The 24,636-nt window shown below is 41.3% G+C and overlaps 1 protein-coding gene and 1 non-coding gene across 2 annotated transcripts in view; both read right to left on the reverse strand.

Moving 5' to 3' along the window:
- The window catches only part of FAF1 (Fas associated factor 1), a 497,001-nt gene that overhangs the window by 2,054 nt on the left and 470,311 nt on the right, over window positions 1-24,636 (reverse strand). The gene's annotated exons all lie outside the window — the stretch shown is intronic.
- On the reverse strand, window positions 11,785-11,911 carry LOC147375322 (small nucleolar RNA SNORA31). Its single transcript, XR_015161734.1, has one exon. It is a non-coding gene; the product is annotated as a small nucleolar RNA SNORA31 (small nucleolar RNA).

The following is a 24,636-nucleotide window of genomic DNA, read 5'->3' on the forward strand; positions in this document are numbered from 1 at the left end:
AACCATAATACTGCTAGAGCTGTGCATACCAGCAGAAAGTTAGGCTAAGAAGCAAAAGAGGCTGGGACATTGGAGCCTCGAGGCCATATTATCGATATACAAGGTTAGATGTTTGGAAAACACACCCAGTTTTCACTGTGTCTGATAAAAGTTGAGTGATTTTTCCCAGTCAGTTTAAGTGGGAGAACTGGGATTTGACAAGGAGAAAACTGTAATTTCTTGAACACCTACTACATGTAGAGCACTTTAAATATGTTATTTCATTTAATCCCTAAAAAACTAGGCAAGGTAAGACGGAGATGACAGAATTGAGGCTCAGCATGGCTGCCACTTGTTTAAGGCCACATAGTTAGTGAGGGTCTGTCTATACAGTACAGTAGTTAAAAACAGTGAGGTAACAGATTCAAACTCTAGCTCTGTTACTTACTACTTATATGACCTTGAAGAAGTAATACAATCCAAGGGTCTCAGTTTTCCCACCTATAAGATGGGAATAGTAAAATTCTCTTTTATAGGTTGTTGTGCTAGTTAAATGGAATAATGGTGATGAAGGCTCTGGTACAGAGACTGAACCAGTAAGTGCTCAGCTGGTAGCAGCCATTACTAGCTGGAGCACTGCCTTGGGTGGGGACTGGATCTGCCTAACTTTAGCTGGAGCTCTTTCTCCAAAGTCTTCTGGAGCTCAGGCCTGCACTAGGCTCTCTCTCTTACTTCCATCTTGTTGCTCAGCAGAAGGGCTCCCTTCTCTCTGATAGATCAATGTCTCAATACTTGGAGAATCCTGTCAGCAGGGCTGTGCCACCAAAAGACTGCTCACATTAAATGTGGTTGTGTTGGGACTGCTCCTTCTGGTGCCCCGTATCACAAGCAATTTTGTTCTCTGAAGGTCATTTCAGACAGAAATTTAAAGTGAACAAGGACAATTTCGTTTCCATTCTCATCTGCCTGGAGTAGACAGAAAGACTGTACTGTACGGAACCTAGCGAGATGCAGGATGCCATGCCTGTCCCCAGCAAGAGTGTGGCCATACTGTGAAATGATCCTGCAGTGTTCTGGGCCCCATTCAAGAAGGACAGGGAGTGTGCTGGAGGGACCTCCTGTTAGGGAGGAATCTAAAAACCATGTTTTCTAACACACATCTGAAAAATGGGGTATGTCTTCCTGCTGCTGTAGGGGCAGGGAGGGGGCTGTGTGCCCTCTCTGAACATCTGCAGGGCTGGCAAGTAAGCCAGGCAAACAGAGCAGATGTGTTCTCTGCAACTCCAGTGAACAGAGATGGCAATGATGAGGTGAAATTGTAGGGGAGCAGAACTCAGCTGGTCAGAAAATACTTTTTAATAGAGCAGCAGGTGCTGGTGTGGCCACTACTTTTCTTTCATCTTTCTTCATTCCCCTCTTGTTCTGTAATTGTCTTTTTGTTTTTCTTTTGTCATCATCATCATAGTAGCAATTATCATTCCAGTCGACCCTTGAACAACCTGGGGGTTAGGGGCATCACCTTTCTAAGCAGTGGAAAGTCACATAGTAACTTGTAGTCGTCCCTTCATGTATGCAGTTCCTCCATATCTGTGGTTCCTCTTTATGTGGGTTCTGCATCCACGATAAAACTGAGATCGTGAGAATATGAGAATGGCATATTACTGTAGTATTTGCCGTGGCTGCTGCTAAGTCACTTCAGTCGTGTCCGACTCTGTGCGACCCCATAGATGACAGCCCACCAGGCTCCCCCGTCCCTGGGATTCTCCAGGCAAAAACACTGGAGTGGGTTGCCATTTCCTTCTCCAATGCATGAAAATGAAAAGTGAAAGTGAAGTCGTTCAGTCGAGTCTGACTCTTAGTGATCCCATGGACTGCGGCCTACCAGGCTCCTCCGTCCATGGGATTTTCCAGGCAAGAGTACTGGAGTGGGGTGCCATTGCCTTCTCCGGTAGTATTTGCTACTGAAAAAAAAAAATCTGCCTATAAGGGAACCTGTGTAGGGTTCAACCTATAAGGGAACAACGTGGGTTGTTCAAGGGCTAATCATATTCAGTGCCTACAGTGTAGCTGGAACCATGCTAAATACTTCATATAAAATGCTTTTGAAGTAGTCCTCAAAACAGCCAAACAAAGTATGTATTATTATTACCATTTTAAAGTTGAAGATATCATGGGTTATCTTACCCAAGGTTGCAGATTGAATAAGGTTTAAAACTCAAGTCTGCCTGACTCCAAAGCTAAGGATAACCAGAGTGACACTGGCCTACATGTTGACAGGCTGCCCTGGGACAATACAGGGGTTGGGAGGGGAAGGGAAGTATTCAAAGAGGGGCTTATTTGAGGAAGAAGAAGATCATGATGATAAAGCTAACATTTATTGAGCATTTAATTTGTACCAGCCACATTCTAAGCACTTAACATTTATAAAACAATTTAATTTTCATAATAACCCTCTGACATAGGCACAATTGTTATTTCTATTTTACAGATGAGGAAACTGAGCCATGGAACATATTAACACTTGCTTAAGTTCTCAAAGTTGTTAAGGGCAGAGCCAGAATGTGAGTCAAGGCAATTTAGCTTTGGAATCCATATGTTTAACTATTGGACTATTTTGCCAGAGGTGCTGCTAAGCATAGAGTCCACACAGAGAGAAGAAGTTGGATGACATGACCCTGAGGTTGTTTCTAACCAAGCTTCTAGGATATAAGATCTTCACTTTAAGAATGGCAAAAGGTCAAGGGTCAGGAAAAAATCCTGAAATGTTTATAAAATACGAATACAAAAATGCAATCTGAGCTTATGTCCTGCCATTTACTTGGGATTTTACTGAATTATTGACTTTCTAAATCAACAGAGAAACCCTCCCTTTGGGACCTTCTGGGGGAGGAGGGGCCATTCTCAGATAAGAAGTATGGTCTGACTTTGTCTAGGTTAGAAAAGGAAAGTCAACCTTCTTGATACTTTATTCATTATATTTAAGAAACCTGAAAAAAAAATTCTCATTAAGTTTACATTTTAGCAAACTGGCTTTTGTTTATGTTAACAAAAATGAGACATGCTTTCTGCCAAAGAGAGTTATTCTTTTCTAGGTCACTTTTCTCAGCAGTTTGAGGTTTCATGTATATTGTACTTCTATTATTTCCCTGGGCTTTTTTTTTTCCTGAAAAAGTATAACATTGCTGCTGAGAAAAATGTGAATCAATATGACAGTTTCTCATCCTTAGGCCATATTGAGTGAGTCCTACAATGTTAGAGTGGGAAAGCTCCTTAAATGCCAAATGGTCCAAGCCCTTCACTTCTCTGTGGGCAACCTGAGGCTCAGAGAGGTTAAGTGACATGGCCCAGATCACATGGTTGATAAAACAGATACAGTGCTCCACCTGTTTCTGACTTCTGATCTGAGGTTCTTTCTAGTCACACTATTTTGCTTCTCACTTAACAAAAAATGCCTGAGCAGAAATATAACACTACTACTAGGCTGGGAGCTACCTGAGAGTAGGAGCTGAGTAATACTAAAAATAATAGTAACTGCAATATATGAACAGTACTTTATAGTCTGTAAGATATTTATACAAACATTAAATCAAAATCTGGTAGGGTTGGTATTATTAATCTTTTATGTTTTATTTAGCTTTCCTGAGGTACGCTTTTATTTTAAAATTGAATAAAGGCAAGTCTGGATCTAATATTTTTACATTTAGAAAAAAATGCTAAGTTCAACAATTGGTTTTGAAACTGAACATCTGCAAGCAAAAAATGAATCTAGATGCACAGACATTACAGCCTTCACAAAAATTAACTTGAAATGGACTGTGAACTTAAATGTAAAACACAAATCTATAAAATTCCTAGAAGATAACACAGGAGAAAATCTAAATGACCTTGGGTATGGTGATGGCTTTTGGGATACAACACCAAAGACAATTCATGAAAGAAATAATTGATAAGCTAAACTTCATTAAAATTAAAAACTTTGCAAAAGACACTGTCAAGAGAATGAAAAGACAAGACAGAGACCAGGGGAAAATATTTGCAAAAGACACAACTGATAAAGAGCTATTATCCAAAATATACAAAGAACTCTTAAAACTCAACAATAAGAAAATGAACAACTCAGTTAAAAAATGGGCCCAGAACCTTACAGATACCTCAGTAAAGAAGATTGACAGATGGCAAATAAACACATGAAAAGATGCTTCTCCAACAGCATATGCCATCAGGGAAATGCAAATGAAAACCATGAGATACCACCACACACCTATTAGAACGGCCCAAATCCAGAACACTGACAATACCAGATGCTGACACTCATCTGCTGGGGGAATGCAAAATGGCAGAGCTGGGGGAATGCAAAATGGCAGAGCCACTTTGAAGACAGTTTGATGGTTTCTTACCAAATTAATCATATTCTTACTATAGTTCTGTAACGGCACTCCATGGTATTTACCCAAAGAAGCTAAAAACCTAAGGTCCACACCAAAATCTGCACACAGATGTTTAATAAGCACCTTTATTCACAACTGCCAAAACTTGGAAAGAACCAAGACGTTCTGTAGTAGGTGAATAGGTAAACAGATTGGAATATCCAGACAATGGAACATTATTCAGTGATAACAAGCTCTCCAACTACCGTAACATATATTGTCTAAACCTTAGAGCAATCCTAAGAGATTGGACTAATTTATCCTCATTTTCACAGATGAGAACACCAAAGTTCAAATAGGGACATTACTTGCACGTGGTCATACAGCTAGAAACTGGTGGAGCTCACGTCTTCTCACTCTAAATCCTGAGCTCCTTCTACTCCATGAGGTAGCACAAAGGCCACATATGTAAATCCCCATATTATATTTAGTAAAACTGAATACATCTACCCTTGGTTTTGTTCAAAATTAGCATTTACTTTGAACTTGGAGAACAACTTGTCTTTCTGGTAAGCTATGAGTAACATATTCTGTTAGCTGTGTATGTGTGCTCAGTCACGTCCAACTCTCTGCGACCCCATGAACTGCAGCCTGCCAAGCTCCTCTGTCCATGGGATTTCCCAGGCAAGAATACTGGAGTGGGTTGCCATTTCCTCCTCCAGATCTTCCCAACCCAGGGATTAAACTCACATCTCTTGTGTTTCCTGCATTGGCAGGCGAGTTTTTTACCACTAGCGCCACCTGGAAGCCCCCAACATGTTCTGTTACTTACTCTATTAAAAATATGCATATTAAATATTACAAGTTTAAAAAATAATTGTCAATGTCATCACTATCAAAAAATTTACCATTTATTTGGCAAAGTGTCAGGCACTATACTAGCTGTTCTATATATTATCTAATTAAATGGTCACAACAATCCTATGAGATAAGTACTCCTGTTATTCTTATTTATAATGAATTCTCTGAGGTCAAAAACGGTTAAGGGACTTGCCCAAGATTACACAGGTAAGTAGGAAAGATAATGCTGGAATTTGCACCCAGGTTTGTGAGCTTCTAGCCTGTATCTGATGCACTGTACTTCACCTCCTTTTAAGTTCTGATCCTTCTTCTAAACAGGGGACAGCTAATGTGACTAAATGGCTTTTCTTGGCCATAAAGAAAGCAGGCATTCTGCAGCTGTCCTGGCTCATGTCCCTGTTGTGGCACAGACTTTGTTGTTCCCCACAGGAAAACAAGCTACCTTTTGTTACTATCAACTTGGTCCTAACAGCTAATTGTCCATTTTCTTTAAACACCTTTTGATGAGCTGGGAATCCTTAAAGAGGGCAGTTATACACACAAAGTATCAGAGGAAGAACTTAAGACCCAATCTGCTGGTCCTGTGCTGATCAGGGTGTGAAAAGGCTTTGGTAACTGTAAAGTCTTTTGCAAACATAAGGGACTGACCATCAACATCATCCACAACACCAGTTGTAGCTCCTAGCAAATTCTCCTCTACATTTGCTGCAGGTGGTAAAGCAAAAAGAACTTCCATTCTGGAATGGTTGCACTATGGGGCTGGGGCTTCACTATGGCTTATTTACATGCCAGCTTCCAGTATAGTTTCTGGACCAATCTGTCTCACAGGATCACAGAAAAGAGTGGCAGTGGGGTGAGGATTTCCAGGAAAGAGTGAGAGGTGCTACTCTTCCCAGTTGTGCGGTGGAACAACCGCGGTGCTAGAAGTGAGGGTGGGTGGTCTTCTGTGGCTGCTGAGCACAGGAGTGCCTATAGGACATCTTATCAGTGTTTTCAGGTGGGAAGAAGAGAGAAAGAAAGAAAAGTTAAAGGAAGAACAAAGGGAGAGAAAACTAAGGTCTAGGCTGCCCTATGTGGTGTTGTTGGTTTTTTTTTTTATAGTATAATGATAACAACAGTTAACATTTATGGGAGCTTACTAGGTGCTAATTGTACCAAGTACTTTATAAGTACTACACAACCCCATGAGGGAGGTACTATTACCTCCACTTTAAAATGAGGAATAGAAGCTCAGAGAGTTTATATAACCTGCCTAAGATTGCACAGGTGGGAAGTAACCGAGCAAGGATTTAAAACTAGGTCTGGTTCCAAAGTCTGTTTTCTTAACCACCACATTAGGTATTCCTAGTACTGTAGTCATACAATGCACTATTTATTCTTTGCCTTTTGCTTGGAAAGACTATCCCCTTTGTGTAACTGAAGCATAAATTTCCCCACAACGGAGTATATTACCAACTCAGGCACTTGGGCAAATTTCATTCATAGCTCCTCAATTATCACAGACCTAGTGATTGTTAAAGCTGGAGGGCCTTTAGGAGTCCATCTCTGTAATAGATGGGGAAAGAAAAGCCCAGTGAGTGGAAAGAACTTACCCAAGGTTACTCAGCACTCTCAGCAGATGTGGGACCAAATCTGGATTCTTCATTCCCAGCCTATGCCTTTAGACAGGCTGTTTAATGAGGATACCAATTCTAAAGTGTTCTCAGTAACAAAATGACCTCAAATTTGGTACACTGTCAGGGAGATCCTAGGCATCAAAACAAAAAATGTGATCCTCTCCTTGCACTGCTATCCCTGATGGTGGTTTTGGTCACTACACTTTTTTTTTTTTTTAAGTTTAAAGCAGGTTTTTTGAGAAAGACACATACTCCACAGGCAGAATGCAGTCCATCTCATAAGGCGAGAGTGGCCTGGTCACTGTATTAAAGGGTAGTGGGGAAGACCCAGAGGGAACAGAGGGACTTCTATCAGGAGAGGTGGGGGGTGGGTTGTGGAGGGGAAAGCCTCTTTAGTCTAGAAACACAAGAAGATCCAAATTGGCAGAATGAATATAAAAAACATTAAAAAAATAGAAGAGGCATGCCTCCTCACCCTGGGAAGCCCAAGATTAGTCCTGTCTCTCCTGGGCTCTGGAAGACACAATTTCAAGTAACTAAAAGGAAGTCCTACTTTACAGAGTGGTTTGCAAGCTCACTGTTTCTGAAAGCTTAATAAACAGGGTACAGGCAAATTCATTAATGAGGATTCTGGAGTGTGGCAAGAGAAAGCCAGAGCCACTCAGCCTTGCTGGTGTGGGTTACAGGTGTACCAGGAAATGGGTCTCATTCCTCAAAGCAGCCAGGATCCTGAGGGGTGGGTCACCTTTGACCCTGAGCACCTGGTGTGATTATCCGCAATGAGGTGCACAAATATTTGCAATGCATGTTCTGATCTGAAACAGTCTGGGAAACATTGAGGGAGGGGACATGCCTCACTTTCAGAGGCCCATATCATGGAAGGCAGCCAGGATCTTGCATAAAAAGCTCCTGGAATAGAAGCTCAGAGAGTTTGCCTCTGATAAAAGATGAGTCCACAACACCGCACTAAGACAAATGAAAGGAGAGAAACCTGTTAACTGTTTAGATTTAGAACTGCTAAGGTGAGTCACTTCAGTCGTGTCCGACTCTGTGCGACCCCATAGGTGGCAGCCCACCAGGCTCCCCCGTCCCTGGGATTCTCCAGGCAAGAACACTGCAGTGGGTTGCCATTTCCTTCTCCAATGCATGAAAGTGAAAAGTGAAAGTGAAGTCGTTCAGTCGTGTCCGACTCTTTGCGACCCCATGGACTGCAGCCCACTAGGCTCCTCTGCCCATGGGATTTTCCAGGCAAGAGTACTGGAGTGGGGTGCCATTGCCTTCTCCGTTAGAACTGCTACTTCGGCTTAAATACTCTCATAGAAACTCTGATTATTGTTCTTTAGTAGACATGGATTAAGTGCTAATTAGGGAGGCAGTAAGAAAAAGGTCTGGTGGGTTTTGAATCTTCACTCTGCATGAGTGCTCTTGAGTAAGTCACTGGACCTCCAGAAGACCCAAATTTCTCACCTGTAATGACAGTATCATTCAATACCTAATAAGCTCTCACAGACCATTTCTCTGGGTTTCTCCTGTCACTTGAAAGAGAGTTGAACAAAATATCTGAGTCCATCTCCCTCCTACTTAAAACTCCTACAAGATTCCATACGACAACAGGATAGTTCCTTTTTGCTTTGACCTCATTTCCCCCAATTTGTAAATGGGTAAGTTTCCTGGCAAGGCTCATAGCATGCCAATAGTGGAAGGAATGGCTGGAAAGACAGTTTGGAGACAGACTGTAAGGGGCTCAAATGCCATATTATGTTTAAACTTCTTGGAAAATTTTTTCTCTCAGGCTTTACAGAGGCCTGGAATAGCATACTAGAAGCACTCTTCAGGGAGAGTGGCTGGGGAGAATGTAAGCACTTTGAATGCATTTTAATACTCAAGCAGAGCCATGTGCGCCGGTGTGTGCGTTAACTCTGCACGCCAACACAGCTCAAGAGCTGGAGCTTTGAACAGGAGTTAAAAGAGTTGAGTCCCTAACGACATACAAAAGACTCGCTGGTGTGATTTATTCTGATGTATTTACTTATCCAATTACCAAAACAGCAGGAGATCATTAAATTTTCTAGTTACCAGATGCAGCACGTTCAATATCTTAAATGTTACCAAGGCTCTCTCTGAGCTATTTTGATATTACATTTCATCTGCCCAAAGCTTATGAAACTGGAAGGCAAGAATCATGAAGAGAGCAGGTGTTTTCTTTGAAGGCTGGTACAGTGGGTGTTTCTACTGCACCAAACTTATACCAGCTCCCAAACTCATGGATTTAAGGAAAAGTACTCTGATGAGAAACAAAAGTATTTAGGAGGGAAGATGTTAAGAGAGTGGAGATAAGCAATTGAAGGTGGCTGGAGATACGCATTTTACCTGGCCAGAACTTTCTTCATGTTCATTTCCTATCGCTTCAGTTCCGAAGTCCACAGAGGGTGAGTCAGGCCTCAGAGTAGAGGAGAAGAGAACAGAACGAATACCCTCTTAGTGACTACAAACTTCACTACTAACCTTAGCATACCTGTGTGAGCTTGAACAAGTTACCTTTCCTTCTCCGCGCTTGACGCTGACATCTGATGCAGCATCTTACAGGCCTGTGATGAGCATCATCACAGCTTGTCTTCACACAAACATTTCCTGTTTAAGACTGAATAACTTAAAAGGTAGGACTGTTTCTGGCTTCTGTATCTCCAACATCCAGCAAAGAATCTGGTATATTACATGCTCTCAATAACTGCTTGTTGAATAAATGACCAAACCAGGGAATGGACATTATGGAATACTAAAAAATACAGGGCAAGACTTTATTAATGATATTTTAGGAGTAAGTTGCAAAATAGACATTTATTCTATTTTCTTTTGAAAAAAATATCAAGAAGTAGAATCTGGGCCTAAACTTTTTGAAAGGGTGGTGGTGGCTTGGCCCCAACATTCTTTACTATTTTGATCTCTAAATACCATCCCTTCAAAGATGTTATGCCCTGGTCAACCAGAGCAGTTTGCTATTCCCCATTTATAGCTTCTGCTTCTCTTCCCTGAACCTTTGTTTATGTTGTTCGCACTAGTGGACCATCCTTTCTCCCCAGTTTCACATGTTGAAAACATCCTTCAAAGCTCAGCTTAACTGCTACTTCTCTCATGAAACCAGGTCTAAGTGACAGAGTGTCTTCTCCCATTCGCGGGGTCATGGCTCCTGTTGACAAAAGGGCCATATATGTTCACTGAGGTCTCTCCTTCATATTCCTATTCCACTATCCTGCACCTGATGAATTCACACTTGCTTAACTAATACTTTTGTTTCCCCTTAGGTTTCTCAGACTAGGTGGCTTAAAGGGTCTGCTGGCAGACTCAAGGTTAGTGTTTAAACTGGAAAACAAGCACAGGTAATGCCAACCTTGTCCTCTGTTAAAATAGTACTCCTATACTTTGACCAGACGGGGGAGCCTGGTAGGCTGCCGTCTATGGGGTCGCACAGAGTTGGACATGACTGAAGCGACTTAGCAGCAGCAGCATACTTTGACCAACCCATTTCTGAAGGACCTACCCCAAAGGATCAGCTCCTATCTCAGACTAAGTTATCTGTCTGTTCTGTCTCTTAAGTTATATTGCAATTGTCTATGAGTCAGTCTCTCCAGTTATATTGAATTCTGAGGGCATATTCTGAGGGTTTTACTGACTTTCTATCCCCAGGGCCTAGTAGACTACTGGAAACAGTGTGAATTCAACAACTGTTGGCTGACAGACAGACCTATTGAATGACTGAATGGAGGCTCCCCACTACCCACTAAAGCCTCCACCAATCCAAAATCAAAAGAAGCCACATCCCTAGACCTCTTCCCTTAGACCCACGCCTATGGCAGGGAGACCCTCCCAGTGATGCCACCAGAAGGTCACCCAGGCAAGTCCTCTAGCTCTGGATTCTCTCTGGCCCTTGCCTCAGTTAGCCCTGCTGCATAGACAAAGGGAATGAAAATAAGTTTGCATCTGTTGCCCTTTCAGAAGGGACAGATTTTTCCCTGCCTATTTAAACTGCTGTTGGAATTGGATAATTAGAAGGATTTAAAAAATCTTAATACTCTAAACAGAGAAAACTGGTTCTGAATTATTAAGCAACATTTTCAATGCATGTGAATAACCTTAAGTGACTTAACTTCCACCTGATCCTAAGCTCTGGCTCAGATAAATAAATGTGAAATATTGTCAAAGCCCTGGCTTATAGGAACTGCCAAGTACAGTAAATAAAAGCTTAAGTCCCCATAAACTGCCTGGGACAGAGACATTCTCATATAAAAGGAGTAAGAGAAGATGATCTTAAATAAAGCCAGCAGGACTGGGAAGCCAATGGTTTTGTTTTAATTTTCAGAAGAGAGTTGTCAACAGGGTAGGTATTATCTATATCCAGGTCATTTAATTATAGAATCACATAGTATCAGAGCTGACAGAAGATTAAGAAAGCACTTATTTTAATCTCTTCATATTTCAGATGAGGAAAACAGGACCCAGAACTTACTTCTCTAGTAAGTACCTTCCTTGAGATCATACAACAAATGGCTGGAAGAGTAAAAATTCTGTTCCAGGATACATGGCTCCCAGCTCAGTTTCCTTTCCACTACATTCCATTCATCTGAGACTACCCTACTGGAGATGTCAAAATAAGAGGCTGACTGTTAAAAAAACACCTGAAATATTTTTTCCATCTCTTCATTTTTAATCTATGTGTATGGCGCTAGTGGTAAGAACCAGCCTGCCAATATAGGAGACATAAGAGATGCAGGTTTGATCTCTGGTCTGGGAAGCTCCCCTGGAGGAGGGTATGGCAACCCACCCCAGTATTCTTGCCTGGAGAATCCCACTGACAGAGAAGCCTGGCAGGCTGCAGTCCATAGGGTCACACAGAGTTGGATACAACTGCAACGACTTGGCACGAACATCCTTTGCCCTAAAATGGGTCTCTCTTTTTTTTTTCCCCCTGTGTTCCCCCATTCAATCTGGGCTGCCACAATCAGACAGGCAGAAAGCGCGAGAATGTTTTTCTTCCATCTGTAGTGTAAACCTTAGCAGACAGTAACTGCTTCAGGTCTGTCAAATAGATGCATTAAAATGGGTCTCTTGTAGGCAACATATTGTAGGTTCTTGTCAGAGGTTCCTTAAAAAGCTAAAAATAGAGTTATCATATGACTCAGAAATCCCACTCCTGGGCATATATCTGGAAAAGAGGAAAACTCTAATTTGAAAAGATACATGCATCCTGATGTTCACAGCGGCACTATTTACAACAGCAAGACATGGAAGCAATTTGTGTCCATTTGACAGATGGATAAATAAGGTGTGGTATATATACACAGTGGAATACTACTCAGCCATAAAAAGAATGAAACAGTGCCATTTACAGCAACACGGATAGACCCAGAGACGATCATACTAAATGAAGTAAGTCAGACAGAGAAAGCCACATATTATATGATACCACTTAGTTGTAGAATATAAAAAAAATGATACAAATGAACTTATTTACAAAACAAAAATAGACTCACAGATATAGGAAACAATCTTATGGTTACCAAAGGGGAAGGGGGGTGTGTGGGAGGGATAAATCAGGAGTTTGGGACTAACAGATATACACTATTATATGTAACATAGGTAAATAAGAAGGACCTAGTATACTGCACAGGAGATTACATTCAATATCTTGTAATAACCTATAGTGGAAAAGAATCTGAAAAAGAACATATGTATATGTATATCTGTATGTCTGAATCACTTTGCTGTACACCTGAAACTAATACAACAATCTAAATCAACTATACTTTAGGAAAAAACAAACAAACATGGGGGAAAAGTAAAAACAAAACAAAACAAAAAAACCACTAAAAATTTAACTACATGGGTGACTTCTTGAATTCCAGAGACTCCATGCTTCGAAGTTCTGCTTCCATGACTATGCAGGGGGAGCAGGAGAAAACCAGAGAGGGAGAGGGAAAGAAAGAAAGGAGAGGGAGAAGAAGGGAGTGAATGAGCAAGTGTACAGGAACGTGGAGGGAGGAAAATGGAATAAGTGAGGGTGAATGCCACTATAATGTGGTCCCTCTCTTGCCTTCCTCAACCATGAGGATACCATAAATTACACATGAGTTTCAGCCTGGTGAGATGAGAAATACAAAAACCAAACAAAAACAGCAGATGCATGAATGGGTAGGAATATTTTATTTTCTCTCATTTATTTACTAGACAAATATTTCCTGAGTGTTTACCATGAAGTCAGAAATCATGCTGGGCACTGGGATAGAACGGTGAACACAGCACTACCCTGTATTCACAGGAATGCAGCATCCAGGCAGGATGCGCAAGAAATCGGCCCACTGCAACTCAGAACAGTCAAGGGCTACAGTACGGAAGAAGGCGGCAGGGGAGCACAGGGAAGGTAAGCACCTGACGCAGTCCTAGTGTGTCATTAACTCTGTGTTGCTCTCTCTTCTTTGTCTCATTCCAGTACACACGACTGTTTCCCACAATCTAATGAACCATTCTACTGACTTTCAGATACAATAAACTAGTATGTGCCAGGCACTGTACTAGGGAAAATTCAAATGAATCAGACATAATCCCAAATAATTTCAGATTTCATATGTACAAACTTTTTTTTGTTTAAAAAAAATGTATATTGTTGTTGTTATTGTGTCCAACTCTTTGCGACCCCATGAACTGCAGCACACCAGGCCTCCCTGTACCTCACCATCAAGTTCATGTCCATTGCAATGGTGAAGCCATCCAGCCGTCTCATCTACTGATGCCCTCTTCTCCTTCTGCCCTCAATCTTTCCTAGCATCAGGGACTTTTTCAATGAGTTGGCTGTTTGCATCAGATGACCAAAATACTGGAGCTTGAGCTTCAGTATCAGTATATCTTACACTAATTCCCTGACTATGTAAACTTGGGTTAACCATTTCTGTTTTTGGTATCTTTGGTTTTTCGAGGCCTTGATTAAATTGTATTTTTCTCGGCATCTTGCTTTTCTCATCTATAAAATAAGGATTTTTTGCAGTTCTCACAGCCTAAAATGCATGCGTGAGGAAGGCCTGTTCACACAAGGAAGGAAAGTGGAATAAACTTGGAAATATCAAGAATCTTCAGGTTTGGGATTCAGCCACAGACACTAAACCTAAAGCCTGCAGGGCTAGATTCTGGATAAAAAGCAGGGTGTGGTCCAGGTGAGGTAGGCTAGGGCTGCAGCCGGAACTGTAACGAGCACCGCAGTGAGGCCCAGGGGAACTGGTATGTTGATGCATGAGCTACCGCACTGGGAAACTCCAGCACCGGCTTTGAAAATTACAAGGAGTGTCTAGAAAAGGTTAATCTGCGCATATACACGTTTGCAGTTGTTTGTATTTACAATGGGGTTATTATACAGACTTTAAGTGAACAAAGCGTGTCTGCAGAAGCACCTGGAATACTGAGCACAGAACTAATGATTTTTTATTTATGGCCGGATGGAGCCAGATTGGATTCTATGTACAGCCTTCAAAAATTTATTTGATTTTGGATACTGAATGATATAGTGCTTTATAAGGACCTTATAAAATTAAGTTCTGGGGCAAAGTAAGTTAATTTGGGAGAGGTTTAAATACATCAGCCTATCTACACACAATCCTAACAGTCACTGCATTTTATGTTTAGCATGTATAGGGAAAGAACCTGGATTTTAGAATCAAATACTGGTATTGACATTTACTATGCAACTTTGAGAAATTTAAGCTCTCTAAGCTTCTGTATCCTCATCTGTAAAATGGAAATGATACGCATCTTTCAGATAACTAATATACTTGATTGTGCATACAAGTGGCATAAAATAAATGGCTTTATTCATTGTTATAATCCCCTACTGTTCCAAGTACTTTGTAAATGAGTTAGAAAGGGGCAAGGGCAGATTTATTAAGTTTTGAATCCCATTCAACTTTCATGAAATGGCTGTAATCACCTCAAATATATTTTAAAAACTGTTTTGTGTACCCCTTTTGATCTGGCGAGGAGCATTCAATGATGGGTTTTCTTACAGGGTATCACTTGGTCTCTCAATTTTTTTGTGGGTTAGCAAAATCCTTTCTGTTCCTTGCCATCAACTTCATCACAACGGCTTAGGTATACTGAGCATTTACTACATACTGATGCTAGTGCTTTATAAGTATCATCTCATTGCATTTTTCCAAAAGCCCTGTGAAGTAGGTACTAGCATTATCCTTCTCTTATAGATGAGGAAATTGAGCTACATAGAGGTTAAGTAATTTGCTAAAGATCAAAAAGTTAGGAAATGCAGAGGTGAGAATCAGCTTGGGACTCCAGAATGCAATCTTTTAACTACTGCCTTATACTGTCTCTCTGTCCCGTATCTCCTTCAAATCCACTCCAGTTACTGCCAGGGCCAGTTTTGGTATTGAGCCAGTCTCAGTTTAAATCTCTTTGTCCTCATCAGAAAGTACCTCCTAGACTTTCTCCTGGCACCTCAGACTTAACAAATTCTAAAGTGAACCTGCATCTTCATCAGTCTTCTCTGATTCTGCACATGGTACCTCTAAGCACCTTTGACAACTCCTTCTTCCTATCATCCCTATCCTGACATAGTTAGACAATCACCAAATCTCAGCGATTTGTGCTTCTTCCTGATTCTGTCTCCTCCTCATCTCTACCACTGTCATCTTAGTTCTAACTCCCATAAACCTGTCGTCTTGTGTACTTCAAAACAAGTACCTGGTTTCCCTTCCCAGGCTCCCACTACTCTGATCCTTTCTGATACAAATAATCAACAGGTTTGAGACAGTAGGGGAAAAACACAGAAATATGTAATCAGATGAGATCAGGCATGGTTAGGGTGGCATGATGTAGACAGAAATGTGGACTCAAAAGACCTAGCTGGAGCCATTGATCTGCAACTTATTAGCAACCCAATTTGTTAGCCATTTGACAGCTCTAAGCCTAAATTCTGCATCCTTACACAAGAGCCAACATCTACTTTTAACTAGTTAAAATTTCCACTAGAATTGGTTCCATGAGGGTAAAAACTTTATTTAGGCTATTCACTACTGTATTCCCAATGTCTTATGCTATATAAGAAGTACTCAAGTGTTTGTTTAATGCAAAGAGAACTCTCCAGTATTTTTTACCTCCCATCTCATTTTTCTCCACATCCAACTTCATATCCTAAAATCTAGTCACTGCAAACTGTGAGCAATTCCCAATCAGTTGCTGCTAAGCCTAGTGCTGAGGTGCTAACTAGTGTTCCTAAGTGTAGGAAGGCTGGGTGTAGGAAGGAGAGACTGTGTGTGTGTTAGATGAGCTGTGCTTACGCATGAGTTGGTCACAAATTCAATGTTAACTAATCAACATTATATGTCAAATAAGGTGTTTTTAAAAAGAAACACACATAAGACAAGGTTATATATTGATTGGTTGATGAAAATTTGTGAGGAGAGGCTCATAGTAATTTAACCCTCCACTTCACCTAGGGGCAACAATTGAGTATTTAATGCTTGTGACAACTTTATACAACGTAACTACTGCAAATTATAAGACCTGGCTACACCTCTCAGTTCTAAAGCTAACAGCCCCATGGCCTACAGAATAAAATGGTTAATTTCTTAGCTTTAGTTACCTTTCTCACCACAATGTGCACTCCCGACACAGACCTTTTTGTTCAGTCAAATCAGTGTATGCTTCTGTGCCTTGCTTGGTGGTATGTGCACCATGCCTGCTAGGGTGATCTCCTGCCTTATCGCCCCTACAGACTTGGTCTTTTAGACCAAAGCCATGTTATAATTGTCGTTACATTCTGCCCAGTGTGTGTCATCCACCTACACTCCATCTACCCACAGTTCAGGGCGCCCCTACTCTGCGATAGGCCTGTGTGGTCTCTGTGTCAGAAACAGGGGTCACAAAGGCAAATAAGACAGTACAGCTACTGCCCGACGTGAGTTTACAGTCAGCCCTGGAGGACCCGGATATAAATGTCATCATGAGGAAACGAGCCTGTCTCTCACTCTCAGAAAGACACCATAAACTAATTCAGGAATGCTTCCTACTATGAAAGAAATCTGCTGTTTTGGTAAAACAGAATGCAGATACTAAACTATATATTTCTACTTGAACACACCTTACTTAACCTTTTGTTATTGGTCATGCAAGGTAGACTGTTAGATATCCTTCCTGTAAAAGCTGATAGTTTCTAAACAGTTAATATTGGATAAAGATTTCTTGTCTTCTTAAAACCAAAACAGAAAAGAAAAACCAAGGACAGGAAAGAGGGTGTGGGAGTGAAGTGAGAAATAATCACCATTACATCATGTCAGTTACCATTATTAGATTCTTACCCTGTTAAATGCTATATATATATTAAACATGTTACATTTATTCTTTCACTTAATGCTCACAACAACCCTTTAAAGTAGACACTGTCACTCCCATTTCATCAAGAGATGACACACTCTCTCTAAGATCACTTAGTGAAAAGTTGATCTAGAATCAAGGCCAGGTCTGTTTGGCTTCAGGTCGATGCATGCTCTTGTTTTAGGCTACAGCGCCTCAGAAATGTGACTGAAAAGAAGAAGCAGTGTTAAATAAATCATCCTTACAGTGTTGATTTATATTTGCTTATACAACAAGCAAGGAAAAATAAATACCAACAACTCCCTCTTTAAGTAGCCAGTTTGAAGAAAGTAATTCTCCCTCTGTGGTGAGGAAGCATAGTTGCAACCTCAAGAGCAACTGCAGGGGCTCTGAGCAGACCACTACAGATTTGGGGGCGAGTTTATATTGAATATATTGGCACCCTAGAGACTAGGTGACGACCATCTCTGGGGACTGAGTTTCCCTCAGGTTCTCTTAAAAATCTTTGAAAATACAGGGTTAACTGATGCCTGTTTGTATTCTGAGGTTATTTTTATCCTTCACTACTGGACCAAGTTCTGCTACAAGTAAAGATGAGAGGCAAAGTCAAATGCTTAGAAGTTTCCCAGTTTACGGAGTTCTAGCTACATATCTACTAGTAAACCCCAGAAGTAAACTTGAGATGTGACTGTCTTAAAAAATAAAATTATATCTGCAGAGAAGAGGCCTGATGACTATTCTTTTGACAGGCTTGCTTACGAGGTCGGCATCTGGGAACCTGGCTTTGAGGAGGGTTTGTACGATTTCTGGCTTTGAGGAGGGTTTGTAAGACAAGTGTGGCTTACTGTGCCTAGACAGTCTGTACAAACAACTTGTTAATAGTTTATGCTGAACATTTTCTTTTCTTCTGGGATTCTGGATTTTTGGTGTATACCAGGCAGAGGGTATCTACATGATCAGCCCCCAGTGAAATCCCTGAACTGAGTCTCTAATAAGCTTCCTTGCTTGGCAACATTTCACACGTGTTGTCTCAAGTCATTGCTGGGGAAATAAGTCCATCCTGAATGACTTCCCTGGGAGAGGACCCTTAGAAGCTCTGCCTGGTTTCTCCTAGACTTCAATCTATGTGCCTTTTCTCTTTGCTGATTTTGCTTTGTTTCCTTTTGCTGTAATAATCATATCTGTGAGTATGACTACATCCTGAGTTATGAGTTTTGCTATGGAACCATGAAACTCTGGAGTGGTCCTGAGACCTCTTCCCCAGAAGCCCAACCAGGCTCATCAAAATATGGTGGAAACACTACTTTGGGGAAAAAAAGGATGAAGAAGCAGGGAATGATGAACATTTGGTGCCTGAGTGGATACAGAGTCATTTATCCATGGTATGAAACAGAAGCTGAGCTGATGGTCTGTTGTGAGGTAAAAGCTACCTTATGGAATTTTAAAATAACAGACTCAACCTAGGAGAGTTGGCTTACTGCCTCCCTTGACTGCTTTTGGCTGTACTGGCTAAAGTGAGGGGGAAAAGGTGAGCCTTATAATGCCTTCAGCTTTTGTTCTCGCTCTCAGGTGGCAAGAGATTGGATGGGCCAAAAATGTTAAAAGTTTGTGCTGTTCTCTTCTTTGAGTGTGAGGGAAATGAAAGTTACATGAATTCCTGGAACTGGAGCACAATTTTAGATAAATTAGCAAGAAAACTAAGGGAGAAAAATATTTCAGAAATTTCTTCTGTTTGGCTGCTGTTACCCTTGCTGGGCTTCCCTGGTGGCTCAGATGGTAAAGAATCTGCCTGCAATGTAGGAGACCTGGGTTCAATCCCTGGCTTGGGAAGATCCCCTGAAGAAGGGAATGGCTACTTATTCTAGTACCCTTGAATGGAGAATTCCCTGGCGGGCTACAGTCCATGGGTCACAAAGAGTCAGACACGACTGCATGACTAACACAACACACCCTTGCTGCAGCAGCCTAGTATGGTTCCCTCCCTGACTTCCTTCGTATTCTAGGAGAGGTCTTCCCCCAGCAACTTTAACATTCGAATTTTTGTGGTACTGGAGAAGACTCTTGAGAGTCCCTTAGACAGCAAGGAGATTAAGTCAATCAATCCTAAAGGAAATCAACACTGAATATTTATAGGCAGGACTGATACTGAAGCTGTACTACTTTGACCACCTGATGCGAAGAACCGACTCATTGGAAAAGACCCTGATGCTGGGAAAGATTTAGGGCAGGAGGAGAGGGGCTGACAGAGGATGAGATGGCTGGATAGCATCTATGGACACAACTCAATGGACATGAGTTTGAGCAAACTCCGGGAGAGAGTGAAGGACAGGGAAGCCTGTCATGCTGCAGTCCATGGGGTCACAAAAAATCGGACACTACCGAGTGACTGAACAAAATGCTAAATTTACTGCTGGAGGGTTAAGTAAATTTGCAATGAGAAAAAAAGGAGAGACTAAAACATAATGGTTTTGGGCCTACTATATTTGGGTATATAGTAAAAATTGATATAAAACATGATACACTTCTAATTTAATAAATGCTAGCAGAGTCAGCTTAACTGGGGAAAACTGCAAGCAAAAAGTGTTAGCAGAAAACAGCTGCCTTGCTCTTTGCTGTTGGTGAGTGGGTTAGAATTTAAACTCTTTGAATAACAGAACAAGTCTCCAGAATGATTTTTCCTTATTAGAGCATCTGGAGAAAGAGAGACAACATAGAAAAGAGAAGCAACCTCCAGAGAGAGATACACATTGGGAGTTTTTAAAAAGTAGTTTTTAGTTTACTTATCAGCACTTATAAAATCAGATGTCTAGTCTTTAGAGACTTATGATTTTCCAAGTAAACTGTGCATATTTTTGAGTAGGTAAATTTGGACAAGGCCAAAACAGCGTAGAGAAGTCTTGCTTGCCATTTGAACTTGGAAAACAGCTGTCCATCCCTATAGCATCTTGGCTTTGTGGCTGCAGAAGAAAAGTTGCTGGCTTCTGTTGTTCAGTTGCTAAGTTGTGTCCAACTCATTGTGACCCCATGGATTGCAGCACGACAGACTTCCCCGTCCCTCATTATCTCCCGGACTTTGCTCAACCTCATGTCCATTAAGTTGATGATGCTATCTAATGATCTCATCCTCTACCATCCCCTTCTCCTTGTGCCTTCAATCTTTCCCGGCATCAGGGTCTTTTACAATGAGTCGGTTCTTTGCATCGGGTGGCCAAAGTATTGGAGTTTCAGCCTCAACATCAGTCCTTTCAATGAACACCCAGGACTGATCTCCTTTAGGATGGACTGGTTGGATCTCCTTGCAGTCCAAGGGACTCAAGAGTCTTCTCCAACGCCACAATTGGAAAGCACTCAGCCTTCTTTACAGTCCAACTCTCACATGCATACATAACTACTGGATACCATAGCTTTGACTATACGGACCTTTGTCGGCCAAGTGATATCTTTGTTTTGTCTAGGTTTGTCATTGCTTTCCTTCCAAGGAGCAGTTCAGTTCAGTTCCGTCGCTCAGTCATGTCCAACTCTTTGCAACCCCATGGACTGCAGCACGCCAGCCTTCCCTGTCCATCAACAGCTCCTGGAGCTTAACCAAACTCATGTCCATCAAGTCAGTGATGGCATTCAACTATCTCTTCCTCTGTTGTCCCCTTCTCCTCCTGCCTTCAATCTTTCCCAGCATCAAGGTCTTTTCCTATGAGTCAGTTCTTTGTATCAGGTGGCCAAAGTACTGGAGTTTCAGCTTCAGCATCAGTCCTTCCAAAGAATATTCAGGGTTGATTTCCTTTAGGATGGACTGGCTGGATCTCCTTGCAGTCCAAGGGACTCTCAAGTCTTCTCCAACACCACAATTTGAAAGCATCAATTCTTTGGTGCCCAGCTTTCTTTATAGTTCAACTCACATCCATACACCACTACTGGAAAAACCACAGCCTTGACTACACGGATCTTTATTGGCAAAGTAATGTCTCTGCTTTTTAATATGCTGTCTAGGTTGGTCATAACTTTTCTTCCAGGGAGCAAGCATGTTTTAACTTCATGGCTGCAGTCACCATCAGCAGTGATTTTGGAACCCAAAAACATAATTTTTCTCTCTGTTTCCATTGTTTCCCCATCTATTTCCCATGAAATAATGGAACCGCATGCCATGATCTTAGTTTTCTGAATGTTGAGCTTTAAGCCAACTTTTTCACTCTCCTCTTTCCCTTTCATCAAGAGGCTCTTTAGTTCTTCTTCACTTTCTGCCATAAGGGTGGTATCATCTGCATATCTGAGGTTATTGATATTTCTTCTGGCCATCTTGATTCCAGCTTGTGCTTCATCTAGCCCAGCACTTCTCATGATGTACTCTGCATATAAGTTAAATAAGCAGGATGACAATATACAGCCTTGATGGACTCCTTTCCCTATTTGGAACCAGTCTGTTGTTCTATGTCCAGTTCTAACTGTTGCTTCCTGATCTGCATACAGATTTCTCAAGAGGCAGGTCAGGGGGTCAGGTATTCCCATCTCTTTCAGAATTTTCCACAGTTTATTGTGATCCACACAGTCAAAGGCTTTGGCATAGTCAATAAAGCAGAAATAGATGTTTTTTTTGGAACTCTCTTACTTTTTCGATGATCCAACAGATGTTGGCAATTTGATCTCTAGTTCCTCTGCCTTTTCAAAACCAGCTTGAACATCTGGGAGTTCATGGTTCATGTACTGTTGAAGCCTGGCTTGGAGAATTTTGAGCATTACTTTGCTAGCATGTGAGATGAGTGCAATTCTGCAGTAGTTTGAGCATTCTTTGGCATTGCCTTTCTTTGGGGTTGGAGTGAAAACTGACCTTTTCCAGTCCTGTGGCCACTGCTGAGTTTTCCCAATTTGCTGGCATATTGAGTGCAGCACTTTCACAACATCATCCTTTAAGATTTGAAACAGCTCAACTGGAATTCCATCACCTCCACTAACTGTTCGTAGTGATGATTCCTAAGGCCCACTTGACTTCACATTCCAGGATGTCTGGCTCTTGACACACCATGGTGATCACACCATGGTGATCACACCATCGTGGTTATCTGGGTCATGAAGATCTTTTTTGTACAGTTCTTCTGTGTATTCTTGCCACCTCTTCTTAGTATCTTTTGCTTCTGTTAGGTCCATACCGTTTCTGTCCTTTATCGAGCCCATCTTTGCATGAAATGTTCCCTTGGTATCTCTAATTTTCTTGAAGAGATCTCTAGTCTTTACCATTCTATTGTTTTCCTCTATTTCTTTGCACTGATCACTGAGGAAGGCTTTGTTATCTCTCCTTGCTATTCTTTGGAACTCTGCATTCAAATGGATGTACCTTTCCTTTACTCCTTTGCTTTTTGCATCTTTTCTTTTCTCAGCTATTTATAAAGCCTCCTCAGACAACCATTTTACCTTTTTGCATTCCCTTTTCTTGGGGATGGTCTTGATCACTGCCTCCTGTTTAATATCATGAACCTCCGTCCATAGTTCTTCAGGCACTCTGTCTATCAGATATAGTCCCTTGAATCTATTTGTCATTTCCACTGTATAATCATAAGGATTTGATTTAGGTCATACCTGAATGGTCTAGTAGTTTTCCCTACTTTCTTCAATTTAAGTCTGAATTTGGCAATAAGGAACTCATGATCTGAGCTACAGTCAGCTCCTGGTCTTGTTTTTGCTGCCCATATAGAGCTTCTCCATCTTTGGCTGCAAAGAATATAATCAGTCTGATTTTGGTACTGACCATCTGGTGATGTCCATGTGATGTCCATGTCCTCTTGTATTGTTGGAAAAGGGTGTTTGCTATGACCAGTGCATTCTCTTGGTCAAACTCTGTTAGCCTTTGCCCTGCTTCATTTTGTACTCTAAGACCAAATTTGCCTGTTACTCCAGGTATCTCTTGACTTCCTACTTTTGTGTTCCAGTCCCTTATAATGAAAAGAACATCTTTTTGAGTATTAGTTCTAGAAGGCCTTGTAGGTCTTCATCGAACCGTTCAACTTCAGCTTCTTCAGCATTACTGGTCTGGGCATAGACTTGGATTACTGTGATACTGAGTGGAATGCCTTGGAAATGAACAGAGATCATTCTGTCATTTTTGAGATTGCACCCAAAAACTGCATTTTGGATTCTTTTGTTGACTATTAGGGCTACTCTATTTCTTCTAAGGCTATTCTATTTCTTCCTGCCCACAGTAGTAGATATAATGGTCATCTGAGTTAAATTCACCCATTCCAGTCCATTTTCATTTGCTGATTCCTAAAATGCCGATGTTCACTCTTGCCATCTCCTGTTTGACCACTTCCAATTTGCCTTGATTCATGGACCTAACATTCCAGGTTCCTATGCAATATTGCTCTTGCAGCATTGGATTTTACTTCCATCACCAGTCACATCCACAACTGGGTGTTGTTTTTGCTTTGGCTCCATCTCTTCATTCTTTCTGGAGTTATTTCTCCACTGATCTCTAGTAGCATACTGAGCACCTATCGACTTGGGGAGTTCATCTTTCAGTGTCCTATGCTTTTGCCTTTTCATACTGTTCATGGGATTCCAAGGCAAGAACACTGAAGTGGTTTGCCATTCCCTTTTCTAGTGGACCAAATTTTGTCAGAACTCTCCACCATGACCTGTCTGTCTTGGGTGACCCTGGCATGGCTCATAGTTTCATTGAGTTAGACAAGGCTGTGGTCCATGTGGTCAGATTGGTTAGTTTTCTGTGATTGTGATTTGAAAAGAATGAAAATCCAAGGAGCAAACATCTTTTAATTACATGGCTGTAGTCACTATCCACAGTGATTTTGGCAAAAAATTCAAAACAAAAATCACTAATGCCTTGTATTAGAATCCTAAATCCACAAATTCTAATGGCCCAGACCTGACTTTAACCTAAAGTCAAAAACCTGACTGTCTGCTGTGAGCAGTTTCAACATCAGAATGTACTGCAAGTGCTGAACTGCAATTAAGCATAGGTTCAATGAACAGGACTCTGACTCTGGGACCACTGGAGATTTACGATACCTCTGGGTAGGGCCTCAAGTTGTGAAACATATGAATGTTGTCTATACCATCTGGGTCACATACAAATGCCAACATTAAAGGGTTTGTTTTTTGATCGGACCATCCAAAATCAAGCTGCTGATGGGCTTATATCTGATACGGAGACGGAACTATCACAAACAGTGTGACCTCCTTGCCCACTCCTGACAGAATGGACTCCTGACTACCTCGGGGGACATCTCATTGCTGTTGACTTGTGTTCAACTTCCCAGAAGAGTTGTAGTGTGCAACAATGGACTAATAAATAGCCTGACTCTGCTTCTCTCACTTTCTCTAGGAGCACACAACTTTGAAAGACAATTTGATTATTAAATGCTACTGTTTTCAGAAAGGGATTGATCTTTTCCAGGCTGCTCATGGGATAAATGAACAGGACAAAAGAGTGGGAGGTT

Source organism: Bos grunniens, chromosome 3, assembly GCF_055505025.1.
Source record: "Bos grunniens cultivar Pamir isolate PY7600 chromosome 3, Bosgru_T2T1.0, whole genome shotgun sequence".
Lineage (NCBI taxonomy): Eukaryota > Metazoa > Chordata > Mammalia > Artiodactyla > Bovidae > Bos > Bos grunniens.